At 41.4% G+C, this 20,577-nt stretch overlaps 1 pseudogene; it reads left to right on the forward strand.

Annotated features, from left to right (window-relative positions):
• The window catches only part of LOC134729925 (uncharacterized), a 75,213-nt pseudogene extending 65,484 nt beyond the window's left edge, over positions 1-9,729 (forward strand).
• The last annotated feature ends 10,848 nt before the right edge of the window (positions 9,730-20,577 follow it).

Raw genomic sequence — 20,577 nt, forward strand, 5'->3', positions numbered from 1 at the left:
TTGTCATTTGGAGAGTCCAGGTTTCTGAAAAACAACTCAAGTCCATATGTTCAGATGTAATCTTTTAGTTTTCAGAGGCAACCAAAACACCATGTGACTCTGACTTGCTTGGGAGGCTATTGTTGAAGTTATTGCCATCTTCTTTGTTATCAGGTTGTTCATTTATTTTTGCTAACTAGGTGCCTAGAATTGTTTTAAAGGGACTAGAGATATGTATTTTTTAAATTTTCTGCTTGGGAAGAGGTCCCAGCAGGCCCCTAAAAGGGGTCTTTGCTTTATCTCATTGATACGGGAGACTGTATCAATTCTTTATAGTACTTCTAAGCTAGTTTAATTGGTGTATACAGAATATGTCATGCTAAAATAGACATTGTGTAGGAACCAAGGCCTTTGGCCCTGTAAAGTTTCCCTGAAAAAATCAACTAACCAAAGACTGATTAATTAAAGAAAAGGCATAAAAACTTACTTACTGTGTATACACAAGAGGTTTCAGAATGAAGAGTCAACTTCCCAAGGAGATACAGAAGCTTATATGCCATCTTGAGGTTACAGAAGGAATAAGGGCTTAGATTCTCACAAAACCAGTTATGGGAAGTGGGAGAAGAGGAATTCTCTTGAGGGGCAATAAATGATTATTAGGAAGAATGAATGGATAGAGAACAGAGGTTAAATGATAAACAGTTCTCTTTGGAATCTGAATAAGCTTGTGAGGCATTATCTTGTAAGAGTTGGGTCAGATATGATTACGTTCTTTGTCTTGTCTCTGCCATAGATAATGAGATTATAGGGAGGAGGAAAAAAAATTGTTCTCCTTGGTGGGCAGAGACTTAAGGCAGATAGGGGAACTTCAGACAACTTTACCCTGTGCTTTGGGAGAAACAGTAGGGAGTGGGAACATGCCAAGGGGACCTTGAAGCTTCTTCAATTTTTCTGAGCAACAACAATTATAATCCTTGGAGAAAAATAAAAGTCACAGAAAATAGAGTAAATGTTATTTTTGGAAAGGGGAAGAGTCAAACTTATCCTTTTGCTCTTCTAATGGTGCTTGACAAGAATGAATCATAGTAATAGGAAGGTAGACTCATCCTTCCTAAGCCATCAACAGAAAGGTGGCTTTCTTCCTCTTCCACAAGCAATTTTGCTTAAAAGAAGACAGGAAGGGAGTGGCTTCTTATATGGATATGGGAAACTTTGATAAATGAATCTGATTCTAAGTGTGGGGAAGGGAGAAAAGTAGAGGAAGATTAAGTTCATATCCAAAATGACTCCTTATTTTTCTTGATTCTCTGTAGGCGCTTCTAGAGAGAGAGCTGGGCACTCTGTGGAGTTTCTTTACATGACCTGAGGCCTTACTCTAGTGGCACAGTTAATACTGGTGAGAATCACAATAGACTATATTTGCATTCATCCTGGGGACAGCTTTAAATTCACCCACACATTATAATAAGTAGAACATTTGCCCACAGATTTCACATTGCTCTAGTGTCTTAATGATCTTCCCCCAGTGCCTGTGATAGACTTAAACATAATAGAAGCCAATTTTGACTCGAATTCAATGTTCTCTGTAGGAGAGGATGACTGAAGTTTAATTATAATTCCTTTATACCAAATGTGTATGCATTCTCCAGCATTTGATGGGATTCCTCCAAAATTTCCATCTCAAAATCAGCCCATCAGTAGAACAGTCACATGCTGCCCAGTTAATTATAATGGAATGTGATGGTTTGGCGCTGTATTCCAAACAGAGCACCATGACATCTATACAAACAAGCTTCTGAAAAGCTAATAAGACAAGGGTCTTTGTGCTATTTCAAATGTTTTTATTTTGTTTTGTTTTTTCTCCTTATGTAAATATGCCAAAGATGGACTAACAAAAAATGTTGGTTATGTAGTTTTTTGTTACATATGTAGGCCATTTCATTTCCCCTCATCTTCTCTGTCTCCTATGTACAGCTAGGAATAAAACTCACAGTTCTTCCAAGACTCAGAAGTTTAAAACATATTCTAGCACATGGTGGATTTAAAACATATTCACTGTTACTTTTAAAAATTACATTTTCCCAATATAAGTACCTTTTGGAAGAGTGCATAATGGACTTTGTAGTAAAGGCAATAATCAGTCTTTATGCTTATTTTGTGTCTCCTAAATCACAGACCTGAATAAAAGATGCTACATAGAAAACTGTATTTCATAAATTAAATTGATACTTTGTGGATTACTATGTATGTTTAACATACATGTATGTGGAAGGGGATGGTTGAAGGTGTATTCCCCAAATAATACAACAGAGGGACTTTAACAGAGAAGGCAGGAGAAGTATCAATCTGAATGGACACTATAAAAAATGTTGCTGGGCAACTTCCAGAGGTGCAGCAAGGATGGAAACACTTTTAAAGCACTAGAAATATTATAAAATGAGCAAAAGTATATTTGTGGACCTGGTCTGGTACAGGTAGAATATGAACATATGAAAATATTTTGATGAGCCACTTGGAGCTGAAGGTAAGATTGCAAGAGGTGGGCTTGGGTGGCAATAAATAATCAATACATTGCCTCTAAGGAAGGTGGGCCTGGTTAGCCAAAAAGTTTTTATTTTCTTTAATGAATCATGGTTTGAGACTTTTTCATCAAAGATGAATTTTTCGGGGAAATAGAAGACAAACTAAACATTACTGTTAGAGTAGACAGACAGACATGAGCAGGAAAGGGAGCTCCCAGGGGAGGAAGCTCTAGAAAGTCTTGCATCCCAGAGACCACCCCAAACATGCATGCTAACTGAGCAGAGAGGAAGGGAAATACCTATGGCAAAACAGAACACCCCTTAAGACACCCAGTAATTACTCATTCTATGATTGAGCTGGTCAGAATATAGCTAGCTACATGCTGATAAGAAGGGACAAGGGACAAAAGGAAAATTCCTGAAAGACGTGCAGGCACAATAAGTACAGATTTGACCACTATATGACCTTCCTGAGGTGGCAGTAATTAGCAACACTACCATTAGGTACAATTCATATTGCTCATCAGGCCCCACATATGCACATCTACTGACAGCAAGGGAGAATCCAACAAACCTGGGCAGGAACTTGGGGATAACAAAGGCGGAGACTTCAGACAGAAGCAGGAAACAAGAAAAAGGCAGAGACTTAAGATAGAGGTGGGAACTTAAAGAAAAAGTCTGACATAATAAAAACTTCAACACAGAGCTCTCAGGACTGTTCCTAGCCATGTGAGCCTGCTCCTCTCTTGGAGTGTACCTTTATTTCCTTAATAAACCTTTTTGGCTCCTTTACTAATTGGTCTCTTGGCTGAATTATTTCCTTCAAGAAGACAAGAACCTAGGATCCTTCACTTCCTGGTAACACTAAGAAAGTGCTCTTTCCTCTATATCCCTTTCTCTCGTTGTGCTCAGTATTATCTCTAAATAAATGTTGGATAAATACCTAAATAATTCCAGTTTGTTGGGGTTCAATATTATGCACTGGACTTACATTCTCACAAGTCCATTTCTCTAGCCCAGTGTATGCACAGTTTCAGCCAATTAAGGACTTAGGTTCTAGTTGCAGAGTGACACAGAATCAAATTATTTTCTCTTCAAATGAGTGTGCTTGTATAAAGAGATTCAGAATCAGAAGTGTAAATAAATCCAAAAGAAGCATTAATATCCTCTTCTACTTCTGTACAGGTATTACAGGCACAGTCTGGTGAATTGTTGCCTTGGCTTATTAGTTTCAAAAGGCTTAAAAAAGTCTAATCTGAGATTCCTTATGAAAAAGTTCTAGCAAAGCCAATTTAAAAAGAGCCTATATGGGCAATCACTATTTTTGTTGAACTTCATGCAAATAATCAAACTAAGTATCATAAAAGTCTAGAACTTATTTCACTGATAAATTGGTCTTATTCTGATTTCTCTTTTGGTAGAAAAGGGAAATGTGAGACAGAAGAAAAGTAGGTTTCGGAAGACAACCATAGTACACCTGTTGTTAAATTCTAGCCCTGACCATTGTTTTTGAGTTTTCATTATTTTCTTACAATTTGGACTGAATCCTGAATTATTTCCTGCCATAGCAAGTCTGTAAAGAAGTGCCTCAATGTAATTATAGTTTTTAGTTGACTTCTCAAAGGAATAGGTTTTTATCTCTCATTGTTTTATTTCTTCCAATAAAACAAAAATTATGAAATTTTGAAGACTAGAGATGATTTAAAAAATGACAACTGTTAAAAAATTCAGTGACTGTGGACTATTGAGGAACGAGTCTCCCCAGAACTGAGGGACAAAAAGTATCTATTTTTTTTTTCTTTTTTTGAGATGGAGTCTCGCTCTGTTGCCCAGGCTGGAGTGCAGTGGCCCTATCTCAGCTCACTGCAAGCTCCGCCTCCCGGGTTCACACCGTTCTCCTGCCTCAGCCTCCCTAGTAGCTGGGACTACAGGTGCCTGCCACCACGCCCGGCTAATTTTTTTGTATTTTTAGTAGAGATGGGGTTTCACCGTGTTAGCCAGGATGGTCTCAATCTCTCGACCTTGTGATCTGCCCACCTCGGCTTCCCAAAGTGCTGGGATTACAGGCATGAGCCACCATGCCCGACAAAAGTATCTATTACTCTAATCTCAGCAGAGGGCGATCATCAATGCTTCTGTGGGAAGATTTTTAACCAACAGAGGGACATGAAAAAGAAAACTAGCCCAGAACAATCTGAGAATTATGTAAGATATACAAAATTTATCAGGCCCAGAGAAACATGAGTATGGGACTTTAGTTATGCCCTCTACATCCATGCCTGGGGACAATTGTTTAAAAACATTTCATTCCTGACTAGTTGCCTCAGCCATTATCTTATGTTTCCAGAATTTGTGATACAAAGAATAATGTATAGCCAATCAATAGCTTGTTGTTTTAATGTAAATTCTTAGTAAACAATGTAGGAACTGCCCCTTCTTTTCCTTTAAAAATCCACTTGTCTAGGCCAGCGTCCAAAAGAGTTTTTCTCAGGTTTTCTTCTAGGATTTTTATAGTTTCAGATTTTACATTTAGGTCTTTAATCCATCGCGAGTTAATTTTTATGTATTGTGAGAGGTGTGTGTCAGTTTCATTCTTCTGCATGTGGTTATCCAATTTTCCCAGCACCATTTATTGAATATACACTGCCATTTCCCCAGTGTATATTTTTATTGACTTTGTGAAAGATCAGTTGGTTGTAGGTGTGTGGCTTTCTATCTGGGTTCTCTATTCTGTTCTGTTCATCTATGTGTCTACTTTTATATTAGTATCATCTTGTTTGGGTTACTGTAGCCTTGTAATATAATTTGAAGTCAGGTAATGTGATGCCTCCAGCTTTGTTCTTTTTGCTGAGAATTGCTTTGGCTATTGGGCTCTTTTTGGTTCTATATGAATTTTAGCAATGCTTTTTCTAATTGTGTAAAAAATGACATTGGGAATTTTACAGAGATTGCATTGAATCTTAGATTGCTTTGGGCAGTGTGGTCATTTTAATGATATTGATTCTTCCAATCATGAGCATGGGATTTTTTTGTTTGTTTGTTTGTGTCATCTATGATTTCTTCAGTGTTTTATAGTTCTTATAGAGATCTTTCACCTTGTTGGTTAAATATATTCCTAGGCATTTTACTTTTTTGGTAGCTTTGTAAATTGCCTTCTTGATTTGGTCCTCAGCTAGATTATTATTGGTGTATAAAAATGCTACTGATTTCTGTATGTTAATTTTATATCATGAAACTTTACTGAATTCATTAATCAAATCTGAGAGTTTTTTTGGTGGAGTTTTTAGGGTTTTCTAGATATAGGATCATACTGTCAGTGAACAGAGAAAATTTGACTTTCTTTTTCCAATTTGGATGTTTCTTTTTTTCTTTTGCTTGATTTCTCTGGTCAGGACTCCTAGAACTATGTTGAATAAGAGTGGTGAAAATAGGCATCCTTGTCTTGTTCTAATTCTTAGAGGGAATGCTTTCAGCTTTTTCCATTAAGCATAATGTTGGCTGTGGGTTTGTCATATATGGTGTTTATTATGTTGAGGTATGTTCCTTCTATGCCTAGTTTGTTGAGGATTTTTATCATGAAGAAATGCTGAATTTTATTGAATGCTTTTTCTGCATCTGTTGAGATGATCATATTGTTTTTATGCTTAATTCTGTTTATGTTATGTGTCATGTTTGTTAATTTGTGTATGTTGAACCATCCTTGTATCCCTGGGATAAATCCCAGCTGATCATAGTGTGTTATCTTTTTGATGTTCTATTGAATTATATTTGCTAATATTTTGTTGAGGATTTTTGCATTCTCAAAAGTAAAAACAACAAAAATAGACAAATGAGACTTAATTAAACTAAAACCTTCTGCACAGCATAAGAAATAATCAACAGAGTAAACAGACAGTCTACAGAATGGGAAAAAATATTTGCAAATGATGCATCCAACAAGAGCTAATATCCAGAATTCACAAGGAAGTCAAACAACTTAACAGGAAAAGAACAAATAATCCCATTAAAAACAAGCAAAGAACATAAACAGACATTTTTCATTAGGAGACATACAATCGGCCAACAAACACATGAAAAAGTGCTTAACATCAATAAACATCAGAGAAATGCAAATTAAAACCAAAACTTGAGCCATCTTACACCAGTCAGAATGGCTATCATTAAAAAGTCTAAAAATAACAGATGTTGGTAAGGATGTGGAGAAAACGGAATGCTTATACAGTGTTGATGGGAATGTAAATTAGTATAACGTTTATGGAGAATGCTGAAGGATTCTCCCTGGGGCCTGAAAGCTTGAAGGGATGAGTAACTCCTCCCTTCTCAGGCCCAGTCTCAAGGTGCAAGGCTACTTGCACCAGCAGCATACGCCAGCAAGATAGCAGAAGCAGGAAGAGAGCCGGCCGGAAGACACCTACTCTTGCTGGAAGACACATACCCCTGCAGATTGAAAAAGAGGCCGTCCAGGTACTACGTAGCAGTCACGTCAGACTGGGACACTGCCTGTTTACAGGAGACCATAAAACCCCTGCTCCATCCTCATTTGGTGCTGATGCCATTTTAGGCCTTAGCCCCCCTGCAGCCAGGTGCTCATTAAAACAACACGTTGCTGGGCTGGGTGTGGTGGCTCACGCCTGTAATCCCAGCATTCTGGGAAGCCAAAGCAGGCGGATCATGAGGTCAGGAGATTGAGACCATCCTGGCTAACATGGTGAAACCCCATCTCTACTAAAAATACCAAAAATAGCCAGGCGTGGTGGCAAGCGCCTGTAGTCCCAGCTACTCAGGAGGCTGAGGCAGGAGAATCACCTGAATCCAGGAGGCGGAGGTTGCAGTGAGCTGAGATCGTGCCACTGCACTCCAGCCTGGGAGACAGAGTGAGACTCCGTCTCAAAAACAAACAAACAAAAAAAACATGTTGCTCCACACCGCCTCGTGTTGTCTGTTGGCGCGCTCTCGGTGTTTGAACTGATAAAAGAACCTTACATCTGGTGCTGAAACCCGGGAGGGGCTCAGGTCTGCGTCCCCTGTGGACCTACCCCTCCATCCTGGAGAGCAGGCCACAGCGGCAATACAAAGGAAGCTCCTCAGCCTCCAGTCGCCTTTTCGTGCATGCACATGGGTCACTGATCTCGCCTACTGGTAAGTTTCCCAGGAACCCCATTAACAGGGAAAAATCCACATGGCCTCTCTTGGTTTCTCCGGTCCGAAAAATCCAGTGTTGGTCCAAGAAGGCCCCAGCATGTACCAGGCACTCGCTAATCATTTGGTCTTAGGGGAACACCTCTAAGCCATTGATCCCATTCCGGGAACGAAAAAGACAGCTGTGACAGTCACTCCTTTTATCGTCTCCCTCTGGCATCCAGGACTGTCTCCTTTAACCTGTTCTCCTGAGCCTACCCTCTGTTACGGGAAATTCCCAGTCTTCCATTCTAAAGGACGGTCTTCTAGGCTGCCTCATAAAAACCTGCAAACCTTAGGCCTCAGGCAAGATATCCACCCTAAGCGCTTTGTCTGTTTTTGCAATTCAGTCTGGCCACAATATGAATTGGATAATGGCTCCAAATGGCTCACAAATGGAACATTCGACTTTACAATTTTAACTGATTTATGAAATTATTGCCAACGAATGGAGAAATACGGAGAAATTCCTTATGTCCAGGCCTTTTTGCACTCAGACACAGCCCGACCTCTGCAATTCTTGCTCACCTGTTCTAATCATTCCCCTCCATTCTCGCTGCCCTGATCGCCTTTCTCCTCCCAACCCTACCTCTTTATCCTCCTTGGATCCAGCAGACTGCTGTCCACCCCTCCTAGCCCCTACATCTCCCTCTCAACTGTCTTCTTTCACCCCGCAAGCTTCCTCTTTATCTTCTCAGCTGCCGTCTTTCCAGCCGCGTCTTCCCAGTTAGCAGTATCCACCTCTTTTCCTACACTGCCCTCTCCTCAGGACAATTCTAGTATTGCCTGTACCCATTTTCCTCCCCTATTGCCCTCTCCTGAGGCTTGTAAACCCATCCCACCACCTTACGCACCTATCTATCCTCCATTGCCTGTTAATTCAACCCCTCTTCCCCCATTCAAACCCTCAGCAGGAACCACTTCCTTCTCTGTCACTCATACTCTCTCAGGCGCCATCTTTGGTCTATGCCCCACCCTTACTTCAGCGCTGGTGCTAGAGTGCCCCCTTTAGGAAGTAGCAGGAGCTGAAGGTATTGTTAGAGTTCATGTTCCCTTCTCCCTCACTTACCTCTCAAATTAACGAAAGACTCGGTTTATTCCCAGAAGACCCTACCTCTTATATTAGGGAGTTTCAATACTTTACCCAGTCTTATGAACTAACCTGGCACGACCTCTACGTTATACTCTCTTCCACCCTAAACCCGGAAGACCAGGACCGTATCTGGACTCTAGCTCAGGCGCATGCTGATAGAATTCATCACCAAGCTCTTGCCCGGACTACTGCTGCAGAGGCGGTCCCCAACCAGGACCCCCACTGGGATTATCAAGACGGGGCCTCAGGATGCTGCCTTGAGACCACATGATTGTGTGTCTCCTTGCAGGACTCAAAAAGCGTGCCCATAAAGCAGTAAACTATGAAAAACTTTCAGAAATCACCCAAGGTCCTGACAAAAACCCAGCCCATTTTCTCTCTCATTTAACTGAAGTCATAAGAAAGTATACCAACCTAGACCCAGCCAGCCCAGAAGGAACCACTATCCTAAACCTTTGGTTCATCTCCCAATCCATCCCCGATATCCGGCGCAAGCTTCAGAGGCTTGACGACGGCCCTCAAACCCCACAACGAGACCTTCTTAATTTAGCCTTCAAAGTCTTTAACACTTGTGATGAGGAAAGTAAAAGGCAAAAATAGGCAGAGTTTCAAATGCTTACCTCCGCCATCAGGGGCCCTGCAGGCCCATGGGGCAGCAGCTCCCCACAGAAGCCTCCTAGCAATCCACCTTCACCTGACGCTGGATCCAAGTGTGGCAATGAAGGCCACTGGTCCAGACAATGCCCAAACCCAGGTAAGCCCATCAGGCCATGCCCCTCTGTGGAGGACCCCACTGGAAGTCAGACTGTGAGTGGCCTCCTCAAGGACTGCCCCCATCCCTTCCTGAGCCAGCCAAAACCTCCTACTCAGATCTCATTGGCCTTGCTGCTGAAGACTGATGGTGCCCTGGAACGGATGCCCCAGAAACTACCATCTCTTCATTCGAGCCAAGGGTAACTCTGATGGTGGTAGGTAGGCCAGTATGTTTTTTCATTAATACGGGAGCAAACTACTCTACTTTACCTAATTTTTTAGGACCCACCCAGTCCTCCCAAGTCTCTGTTGTGGGAATTGATGGACAAGTCTCCAAACCCCAAGCCACCCCTCCACTTTTCTGTTCCCTTCACACCTTTTCTTTCACTCACTCTTTCTTAGTCCTGCCCTCATGCCCAACTCCACTCCTAGGAAGAGACATCCTTTCAAAACTCCACACTATTCTCCACTTCCATTCTCCCCATAGTACCCTATGCATCAACCCAGACCCCTCCGGGGCATCTAACTTTCTTCTACTCCTCCAACCTCACACCTTAAAACATGCAACTTTTCCTTATCCCCCATCCGTAGTTAATCCTGCTGTTTAGAATACTTCCACACCCTCAGTTGCAGAACACCACACCCCCGTCTGCATTAACCTTAGAGAGCCCACCTAGTTCCTATCACAGAAGCAGTATCCCATCCCCCAAGCCGCTCTCGCAGACCTAAAGCCTATCATTTTTCACCTCCTTGCCAGTCACCTACTCTGCCCAACAAACTCCCCTTTTAACACACCAGTTCTACCTGTTAAAAAGCCAGATGGAACTTAATTAGTCCAGGACCTCAGGCTCATTAACCAAGCTGTATTCCCAGTATGTCAGTGGTTCCTAACCCATATACTTTCCTTTCTGCAATTCCCTCCAATACCACCCATTTTTTTGTTCTAAACCTAAAGGATGCTTTTTTTTTCACAATTCCTTTACACACTGATTCCCAAAACCTCTTTGCTTTTATGTGGGAAAACCCTGACACCCACCTTTCACATTAGCTCACCTGGTGCGTACTACGTCAAGGTTTCAGAGACAGCCCCCACCTTTTTGGAAAGGCCCTTGCTCACAATCTCTGTATCTTATCCCTAGAACTGTCCACTCTCCTTCAATATGTTGATGATCTGCTTCTGTGTAGCCCCTCTCAAAGAGACTGCCACACCCATACTATCTCTCTTTTAAACTTCTTGGCAGAACAGGGGTATTGGGTATCCCCTAAGAAAGCACAAATATTCACTCCCTCAGTCACCTATCTAGGCCTAGCTCTTACCCCGCAAACCTGAGGGCTCACAACCAACCACATATCCCTCCTCCAGTCCCTCTTGCCTCCGCAAACTAAACAAGAAATTATCTCTTTTCTAGGACTAGCAGGATATTTTAAGTTCTGGGTTCCCTCCTTCGCTCTACTTGCCAAACCATTATACTAAGCTGCTAAAGGCCCTCTCCATGAGCCTTTAAAACCTGCACAGCCTATTACCCAACCTTTCCATCTACTCCAAAAGGCTCTCATCTCAGCGCCCATCCTCACTCTCCCAGACCTCACCAAACCTTTCTCCCTCTATACCTACAAATGGCATGGAGTTGCACTAGGTGTTCTAACCCAGTCTAAGGGTTAATTAGTCCAGGACCTCAGGCTCATTAACCAAGCTGTATTCTCAGTATGTCAGTGGTTCCTAACCCATATACTTTCCTTTCTGCAATTCCCTCCAATACCACCCATTTTTCTGTTCTAAACCTGAAGGATGCTTTTTTTCACAATTCCTTTACACCCTGATTCCCAAAACCTCTTTGGCTTTACGTGGGAAAACTCTGACACCCACCTTTCACGTTAGCTCACCTGGTGTGTACTACCTCAAGGTTTCAGAGACAGCCCCCACCCTCCAGGTTGTTGCCTACCTCTCTAAACAGCTTGAAGCCACAGTTCTTGGATGGCCTACCTGCCTCTGAGCATTGGTGGCAGCTGCTGTCCTCACCCTTGAAAGCCTAAAACTATCTCTCCATGCCAACCTAACAGTTTATTCAACCCATAACATCAACGACTTGCTAGCTCACCACAGTGTACTAAGTCTCATCTCTGCCCCACAGCTCCTGCAGCTGCATGCTCTATTCATAGAAACTCCCCACATCACCATGCTAACCAGCTCCTGTCTAAACCCAGCCATGCTCTTACCTGAAGCTACAACCACCCAAGACCCTACACACTTCTGTGTGAACACTGTTCAAATCTTTCTTATGCCTTTTCCAAACCTAACCTTCCAGATGTCTCCTTTACTTGGTTTGTATATGGCAGCTCCATCCGATATCAAGGATGCTGACATGCTGGCTATGCTATAGTGTCACTCCCTCACACTACTGAAGCCAATCTGCTCCTCCTAGGCACCACCTCCCAAAACGCTGAACTCACTGCCCTCACTTGTGCTCTTGCTCTAGTAGCCAGAAAACAGATCGACATATATTCAAATTCTCATTATGTGTTCCACATATTGCACTCACACTCATCCATCTGGAAAGAACGGGGTTTCCTAACTGCAAAAAACACTCCTGTCACAAATGGCTCTCTCATCAGCAAGCTCCTTCAAACTGCCAGGCTCCCACAGAAAGTTGCCATCATTCATTGCACGGGCCACCAATCCCCAGACAATCCTATATCAACGGGAAATGCACTGGCAGATCAGGTAGCCAAACAGGTAGCCCTACAACCCGTGCAAGGCCAGTTTCTGTCTCTGTCCTTGTTCTCTCCACTTTACTTCTCAGAAGAAAAGGAGGACTTCTGAGCCCAAAACCTTCAAAGGCAGGGACCATGGTATGTCAAGGAAGGGTGCTTCGTTCTTCTTCACTCTCAAATAATCTCTATCCTCCAAAGCCTCCACAACTCTTTCCATATTGGTTACAAACCTCTCCTGCAACTTCTCTGTGCTATTCTCACTTGTGCTCACCTTTCCAGCCGTGTTCGAGAAATTACCCAGTCCTGCTCTATCTGCCACTCAGTGTCACCCCAGGGCTCCCTCTGGCTACTGCCTTTTTCCTACCCACCAAGCCCGGGGCCAGGTACCTGGGCAAGATTGGCAAGTAGATTTCACTCACATGCTGCCCGATAAATGGCTCTGCTATCTTCTAGTCTTTGTCTGTACTTTCTTCGGGTGGGTAGAAGCGTTCCCAGCAACTTCAGAAGGTGCAAATATCCTCACACAAACCCTCGTCATGTATATAATTCCCTGTTTTGGACTCCCAACATCCATCCTGTCCAATAACGGGCCCACCTTCATCAGCCAAATTACCCAAGACATCTCTACATCCTTGGGAATAAAGTGGGTTCTCCGCACACCCTACAGGCCTCAATCTTCAGGCAAAGTTGAAAAAAATTAACTCTGTCCTTAAAGCGCAACTCACCAAGCTGGCTCTAGAAACCCGCCAGTCATGGACAAAACATCTCCTTTTCGCCCTCATAAGACTCTGCGCAACACCAAAAGCACCCTCTTTTTATAGTCCCTTTAAAATCATGCATGGCTGAACTTTTGTCTTAGGGCCTCCACCCTTGCCAGACTCTGAGCCACTCGGGAATTACCTCCCCTCCTTAATCCAGACATGGTCTTTCGTTCGTGAAGCAGCAAATGAGGCCGTGCCTCTCCCTGTTGACACCTCCTTGTCCTCTCAACATAACTGTCTTGCAGGCACAGACATGTTTATCTGCCAATCCGACCCTCACCAAAAGCTACAACCGAAGTGGACAGGCCCTGACACTGTGATACTCAGCATGCCAACTGCAATGAGAGTCCAAGGACTCCCCACCTGGTAGCCCCAAGGCTACTACTTCCTCCAAAACATTAACAGCAGGCAACACCCTCGGAGTCCCTGTATATAATAACCTAAACAAAGAAAAATGATCCTTAAAGGTAGGAGGAAGCCAAAGATGGCAAGAGGATGAATGGCCTCTGCAACAGATCATCGAATGTTATGGTCCTGTCACTTGGGCTGAGGATGGTTCATGGGGTTGTCACCCTTCTATATATATGCTAAATAGAATAATTAGACTACAGGCTGTTCCAGAGATAATCACTAACCAAACCACCTTAGCCCTGGAAATGCTCACACAACAACAAAACCAAATGCGTGCAGCAATTTATCAAAACAGGCTAGCACTAGACTGCTTATTAGCAGAAGAGGGTGGGGCCTGTGGCAAGTTTAATATCTCCAATTGTTGTCTTAACACAGACAATAACGGAGAAGCAGTACTAGAAATCGCTTCAAACATCAGAAAAGTAGCCCATAAACCAGTCCAAACCTGGAAGGGATGGGACCCAACAAACCTTCTAGGATGGTGGTTTTTTAATTTAGGAGAATTTAAAACGCTGGTAGGGACGGTAATCTTCATCATTGGGTTCCTCCTGTTTCTCCCCTATATTATTCCACTAATAATAAAAGCCATTAAAACTCTTGTTGAAACTACAGTTAGCTGCCAGACAATCCAGACGATGCTCCTGCTACAATGACACCATGGATACCAACCCATCTCTCAAGAATACCCCCCAAAATTAAGGTTTTCTTTTTCCAAGGTGCCACCCCTTATGTCACGCCTAAAGTAGTTATTGAGAAAGTCACCCCTTTTCCCTTTTTTCTATAACCAAATAGACAGGAATGGAAGATTCTCCCCAGGGCCTGAAAGCTTGAAGGGATGAGTAACTCCTCCCTTCTCAGGCCCAGTCCCCAGGTGCAATGCTACTTGTGCCAGCAGCGTGTGCCAGCAAGATAGCAGAAGCAGGAAGAGAGCCGGCCGGAAGACACCTACCCTGGCCGGAAGACATGTATCCCTGAAGATTGAGAAAGCCGGAAGCCACCTACCCTGGCCAGAAGACACGTATCCCTGAAGATTGAGAAAGAGGCCGTCTGGGTACTATGTAGCAGTCACATCAGACTGGGACATTTCCTGTTTACAGGAGACCATAAAATCCGTGCCCTGTCCTCATTTGGTGCTGACGCCATTTTAGGCCTCAGCCCGTCTGCACCCAGGCGCTCATTAAAACAGCATGTTGCTCCACACCCCTCATGTTTTCTGTTGGCGTGCTCTTGGGGTTTGAACCAGTACAAGAACCTTACAAATACTATGGAGATTTCTCTAATAAATGAAAAACAGAATTACCAATCAATTCAGCAATCTCACTACTGGGTATATATTCAAAGAGAAAGAAATCATTATATCAAAAACATACCTGCACTCATGTGTTTATCACAGCACTATTCACAATAGCAAAGATACAGAATCAACCTTGGTGTCTATCAATGAAGGATTGGGTAAAGAAGATGTGATACGTATTTATACCATTTATACTACTCAGCCATAGAAAAGAATGAAATCATATATTTTGCAGCTACAGGGAGAGAAATGCCAGCCATTATCCTAAGTGAAATAACTCAGAAAGAGAAAGTCAAATACCTCACGTTCTTACTTATAAGTGGGAACTAAACAACGGGTAGGCATGCACATACAGAGTGAAGTAATAGACACTGGAAACTACAAATAGGGTGAGATGGGAGTGAGAGTTGAAAAACTACTTATTGGGTACAATGTTCACTCTTTGGTTGATGGGTACACTAAAAGCCCAGACTTCACCACTATGCAGTATATGCATGTAGGAAAGCTGCACTTGTACTCCCTAAATATATAAAAATAAAAAATAAAATGTATTAGTAAACATCAATGAAAATTCTAAAACAGAAAAACAAATACAAAATAATAACAATTTACTTGTAACTTCTGCTTATCATGCCACTTGAATCTTTGCTTCTTGGTTGTAAATCTCAAACATGGCCCAGATAAATTCTAATCTTTTAAGTTTGCTTCAGTTTTTTCCTTTAGGTCAACAGGTAGCAAGCAGCTAAGGATACCACTCCAATGAAATTAGCGCTTTATGAGTATATTTAGAACATGGGGATGAGGATAACAACAAAAGAAAGTCTAATGATGCAAAAGAGAGGATTATTGATAGGAGTGATTTAATGATTATATGTTGGAGATGCTGGATAGGTGTGCAGGTCAAGTTACTTAGAAGGCTCATGCTAATTTTCAGGTATACTAAAACCCCAAGTACATCCTATGGTTGAGTTTTTCTAAATTTTTGCTTTGTGAATGTTTATGCCTTTGTCAACTTTATACGCTGAAATTATGATAAAAATCTTAATTTTAATGGAGGTACTGCAGTGTATTTGTATAATCTTTTACATTTATATAAAGTAAACTATATATTCAAATACATATATACACACATACATACTTATGTGGGATTTAAAGTGGTATGAGATTTTAAAAATGCATTGCACACTGGCAAATGTATATATTAAATTTTGGCCCTAGTTTTACAAGGTACTGTATTTTTTTCAATAAATAGCCTTAATTAAATTTAATCTGCCAATTTGTATATAGGAAAATTGTATAATATATTCATATTAAACAGAATTAGTTGATTATATTAAATAATCATAAATGTAGATAGAAACATGTAGATGCATTGCGTTATACGTTAAGTACTTTTCCAGAATGTTCACATTTACTTTACAGTTCACACTGTTGCAGTTATAGTTAATGAAGTAATAAAATGATATGTAAATTGCTTCACATTTTCACCTACTTATATGGGAAAAAAATTGCTTGAGTAATAACTTTTAGGAAAGATATCTAGAAGCACTGCAAGTAACTTGTACTTGCATTTGTGTTTTTCCTTATTTGTCTCTTTTATCTCATTCCCATGTGAGATGAATGAAAGGATTTCCCTGAAACGAGCAGGTATACAGGAGAGCATAAAGGGCTTATGCAACTAAATGCTTCACCCCTTGACCTTTCATTTTCATCATTAAAGACTTATTCCTTTGGGTCTCAAAGATTTAAACTACAAGGGAAACTTATTGAAATGCAAATATTCCTGGGAGAAATAACATCTTAAAATGTAATCTGCTGATTTTTTAAGCAATTAGTTAACTGCAGGTGAGAGAAGAAGAGAAGCAAAGAATAGACTTTAGAGGTAGAAGGTGAGAACAATGGACAGGAGAAAAGAATGTTAGAGGCACCAAATGTAAAATATACCCAAATTTTATTTAAAGTCAATCATCTCATTTAAAAAGTTTTAGATTTTTCCTTATATGTGAAAACTGCAAACTACAAAGGCTAGCATATAATTGTGTGTATGTCCACAACCTGGTATTCTCATTATGAAATATTTGCTATTCAAACGAATAGTAAAAGGGTTTTCTTATTATGAAAACTTTCAGATTCTAAAAGTGTTAATTTCTTGAGAATTTTTTTGGTAACCTGTGTCTTTTATACTCTGTACCCTGGCTTAGAATTTCTTCAGCCTAAAATATAACTGAACATCCAGCTTTGAGGACAAAGCACAGAAAAGGAGAGCTTCAGGGAACTGTAAAGTGCAGCAGAGATCATGGAGTAGAAGGAGCTCGGGAAAGAAACTTCACAAATTTGTTTATGATCCCCTGAGCTCACTCTTGAGAAGTACATGGGATGACTGGACCTAAAAAGCATGCCAAAGGCTTTGAGAACTGATCTCATGGAGAGAGTATTGTTAGTCCCAGACAGGCAACTGAGTGGTATTCACACAGGATAGTTTTTAATAGCATTACAATGACGTTAAAACTGAACTGATATTAAAATCACAGCACACGCTTGAAGGATCTGAACATAATCTTGTTAATTGCCAACCCAAACGAAAATGCCAACATTTCCCCTATTTAACAAGATTTAAACAATATACAGGGTCTTAAACAAAATACTGAAAATGTCAGCTGGGCGCGGTGGCTCATGCCTGTAATCCCAGCACCTTGGGAGGCCGAGACGGGTGGATCACGACGTCAGGAGATCAAGACCATCCTGGCTAACATGGTGAAACCCTGTCTCTACTAAAAAATACAAAAAATTAGCCAGGCATGGTGGCGGGTGCCTGTAGTCCCAGCTACTCGGGAGGCTGAGGCAGGAGAATGGCGGGAACCCGGGAGGCAGAACTTGCAGTGAGCCGAGATTGCGCCACTCACTCCAGCCTGGGGGACAGAGTGGGACTCCATCTTAAAAAAAAAAAAGAAAAAAAAAAAAAGAAAATGTCTAAGATAGAATACAAAGTTAGTGAGCATTTGAAGAATCAGGAATATCTTAGCTCACAACGAAAAAGACTATAAACAGATGCCAACTCTAACACAAAACAGATATTGAAATTACTTGACAAAAGATGTAAAGGACCTATTATCAAAATGTTGCAGCAAATAATAGTGAGCACTCTTGAAATAAGTGGATAGGTAGAAAGTCTCAACAGATAAATAGAAGATATAAAGAAAAACTCAATGAAAAATTTAGATCTAAAATATATAATAACTGAAAATTAAAAGCTCAACAGCAGAATGGAAATAACAGTGGGGCTAGTGAATTTGAAGATAGATTAATAAATATTACCTATATTTCTAATTAATTCAAGGTCAAAAAAGTCTCAAGAAAAAAATTTGGACTAAGTGAAAATGAAAATACGATATATTAAAACTTGTTGGATGCAGCCAAATCAGTGTTTAGGGGGAAATTTATAGCATTCAGTACTTAATCCTAAAACAAAATCTCAAATCAGTAGTATAGATTTCCACATTAAGAAACTGGAAAGAAGACAAACAACAACAACAAAATAAAACCAATTTAGCAAAAGGAAGCGGATAATAAAGAATAGAAATACAATTTAAATCAGTAAAAATATAGAAAGTTAAAATATAGTCATTGGAAAGTCAATAAAATTGATACAACTTCATCAAAACTGCAGAATAATAAAAAAGGAGAAGATACAAATGACAAATCAGAAATAAAAGAGGTCAATGGCCAGTTGCAGTGGCTCACACCTGTAATCCCAGCACTTTGGGAGGCCAAGGCTGGAGGACCCCTTGATCCCAGGAGTTTGAGACCACCCCCAGCAATATCATGAGACCCAGTCTCCACAAAAAAAAAAAAAGAAAAAGGCCGGGTGTGGTGGCTCACTCCTGTAATCCCAGCACTTTGGGAGGCTGAGGCAGGAGGATCACAAGGTCAGGCGATGGAGATCATCCTGGCTAACATGGTGAAACCCCGTCTCTACTAAAAATACAAAAATTTAGCCGGGCGTGGTGGCGGGCGCCTGTAGTCCCAGCTACTCCGGAGGCTGAGGCGGGAGAATGGTATGAACCCGAGAGGCGGAGCTTGCCGTGAGCCCAGATCGCGCCACTGCACTCTAGCTTGGACAGAAAGAGACTTTGTCTCAAAAAAAATAATAATAATAAAATAAAATAATCTGGGCATGATGATGCACGACTGTAGTCCCAGCTGCTTAGGAGACTGAGGTGGGAGGATCACTTGAGCCCAAGAGGTTAAGGCTGCAGTGAGCCATGATTGCACCACTGCATTCCAGCCTGGGAAACAGAGTGAGACCCCATCTCAAAAAACAAACATACAAACAAAAAGCGAAAAAGAAAAGAAGTAAAAGAGGGAATATCACCACTTACCCCCAGCACATTAAAGAATATTGAGGGAATATTCCAAACAACTTATGCATATAAATTTGCATGAAATGGACTAATTCTTCACAAGTCAAAACCTGCTAACATCATCCAAGGTGAAACAGACAGTACAAAAGGTACTGTAATTACTACAACAATTGAATTAATGATTAAAAACCTTTCAAAAAAGAAAACTCCAGGCCAAATCGAGACCATCCTGGCTAACACAGTGAAACGCCATCTCTACTAAAAATAGAAAAAATTAGCCAGGCGGGTGGCGGGCGCCGGCTCGGGAGGCTGAGCCGGGAGAATGGCGCGAACCCGGGCGGCGGAGCTTGCAGCGAGCCTTGATTGCACCACTGCACTCCAGCCTGGGTGACAGAGCCAGACTCCATCAAGAAGAAAGAAAGAGAGAGAGAGGGAGGAGGGAGGGAGGGAGGGAGGGAGGGAGAGAGAGAGAGAGAGACCAATACAGTGAGTCACACACAAGTTTGAAATTTATTTCTCTCTTACTTGCCTGCAGAACATGTAAGCATTTTCTGTCCATGTCATCCACGGACCCAGGTTCTCTTTTTCTTCTTGTTCTATGATTCTCTAGGATTTTGGAATGGCCATTTTCTGCTGGTAAGGTTTTGGAGAATAAGGATTTGCTTTAGGACTTATTTAAAGGTAAACAAACAAACAAACAAAACAAAACACCACACACACACACACACAGGTTTTGGTAGGCCAGGCTGTGCTGCTTTTGAAAGTGCAATCCCTTCAGAACCTCTTTGCTTCTAGTAAATTTCATATTAGTGCCCCAAACCAAAGATTCAATCTAGACAGATTTTTAAGCCTTTCAACTCACATTTATTAAATGAACTCCACAAAATCAGCTCAGCTCATTTCCCTGTCTCATTTTAAATGCAGCTACTGGATCACATACACACACACACACACACACACACACACACACACGCGCGAATTAAAAAAAAAAAAAACCTTAAATAAGAAGGCAATAGTCTTAATCTGATTTTTGAAACTGGGCTACCTCGAACTGTTTGGGTTAAAGTGACAATTGTCTCCTGTTAAGGCAGTTGGCTTTTCCAACCCAATAAGGCCTCAAGCTATTAGACTCTGAGTCAATTAGACAACAGACTCAGGCAGAGAAAGCCTTCCTTGGCACAACTGTTATCTCTTCTATCTCTGCTAGTCAGCTAGCTAATGCCTGCCTGACTTCAACCCTCTCCACTACAACGGTCAAGGTACCTCTGGGTGGTTATTAATTAAGCATATGTTTAATTAGTGTTCTTGTCAAACATGCTGTACCCCATACAAGTGAATAGGGCTGAAAAGTTGACTTTTGGCTTTTTCGTTTCCTTTGCTCTGACTGCTTAACATTCTGCTCAATCATCAACTACCCCTACACTGAAAATTCAGAATATAATGTTATAATTCTATCCCTTTTTCTATACCCTCCTCAATTTATTTTTTAACCAAGCTTTTCACCATTTTCTCT

The sequence above is a fragment of the Pan paniscus genome, chromosome 2 (assembly GCF_029289425.2).
Source record: "Pan paniscus chromosome 2, NHGRI_mPanPan1-v2.0_pri, whole genome shotgun sequence".
NCBI classification, from domain to species: Eukaryota; Metazoa; Chordata; class Mammalia; order Primates; family Hominidae; genus Pan; species Pan paniscus.